Source organism: Cyprinodon variegatus, unplaced genomic scaffold (genome assembly GCF_000732505.1).
Source record: "Cyprinodon variegatus isolate N-32 unplaced genomic scaffold, C_variegatus-1.0 Scaffold1699, whole genome shotgun sequence".
Taxonomy (NCBI): Eukaryota; Metazoa; Chordata; class Actinopteri; order Cyprinodontiformes; family Cyprinodontidae; genus Cyprinodon; species Cyprinodon variegatus.
Genome location: NW_015152152.1, coordinates 37,613 through 39,219, shown reverse-complemented (window position 1 = coordinate 39,219; position 1,607 = coordinate 37,613).

The window sequence follows — 1,607 nt, the reverse complement described above, 5'->3', positions numbered from 1 at the left end:
CAGCTGATCTGCACGCTCCTTATTCACCCTCCCAGGTTGGTTATCAGGGCCTTCCTTGGGTTGACTCTCCTCAGAGTTTTCCACATGTCAGCTGTGTGGAGGCGTGGGGCCTCCTCTCCTGGATGTGGAACAGCTTTCACTGCTGGAGTGCTGATTAGTGCCATTTAGTGGCTGGTGTGGATCTTTAAACATAAATACTTTTTTTGATGCATAAACAGTAGGTTATAGAGAGCAGAAGCAGATCTGTGTCCTATAAATACTGCCAACATCTTCAGCATCTTTCCCACTTGTTAGCGTTGCCCTTAGTGTTTTCATCACTGAGGTTGGTGACAGAATAATGACCTGGTTCAACCTCTGTAACCAGGAAGTGGGAGTCTGGAGCTTTTCCTCTGATTTGATCCATGCTGTGAACCAGAAGCTCCTGTTCAGCCTCCTAACATGTGGCAGAGATCCTCCAGCTGAAGCTCCCTGCAGGTCCAGGAATATTTCTGCTGTTTTCTCTGTGGCCTGATGCGGCGCCTCCCTCGGTCTCCTGATGCGGCGCCTCCCTCGGTCTCCTGATGCAGCGCCTCCCTCAGTCTCCTGATGCGGCGCCTCCCTCGGTCTCCTGATGCGGCGCCTCCCTCGGTCTCCTGATGCGGCGCCTCCCTCGGTCTCCTGCCAGGACAGCTGTTAGGTTCTTCTCCTGTGTGAATCCCGGTTTAACCAGATGAAATTAAACGGGGGTGGGGGGGCCAAGGGAGAGCCAGTGTTTTACAGATCATGAAAGCCAAGATAGCAGAATCCTGTTCCAACATGGAAGCATTTCTGACTGAAGCTAAAAGCCGACTGTAAAGTTTAAAGGTTTAGGTATTAAATTGGTCTATTAGACAAATCAGTTAGGGTCTCGTCTGTCTGCTCCTATTAAAAATAAGACACTAGAAAAGTGAATCTAAAAACAGTAAACATTTCTTCAAATCTGTGTTTTTGCTTTTAAACTGAGCAGATAAAGATGATTTACCAGAGGGATGAATGCTTTGGCCCTGAAAATGAAATCATTACATATTTTTCACTTTCAATAATGAAGCTGTTTCTTTTATTACTTGCAGTTAAAAATAAAAATTATTCTATCAGTAAATTGTCTTATTCCAAGAAAAGAAGTGATTTCGTCATGTATGCTTTTAGAACAGGGGCCATAGCAGGGCCCAGGACCAGTTCTAGAGGGGCGCTGGCCCCTGTTGGCCCCCGCCTAGAACCACCCATGGCTGAGGACATCTACTGCAGGAATACAGACACCTGTTAGACCTCAAACCTGTACTGATAGAGAGCTACTCCATCTAGACCTGATGATCCACCATGGCCCATATCATCACACTGCCACCACCGTCCTTCACTATAGCCATCACAGTTTTCCACCAACACACACCTCATATACCCTTTAGTAACAGAAGGAATAAGTGTAACATTTTAATGGGAGGTGGTCTCCCTCCATCTCATCGTTATCTGGTATTATTGTTTAATGGTGGAGCGGATCGATACGGACTGAAGGAGAAACTAGCTGTTCATCACATGTTTAATGTTAAAGGTGAAGAGTTTTTTTTAGATTTAATGTAACTTACACATAATAA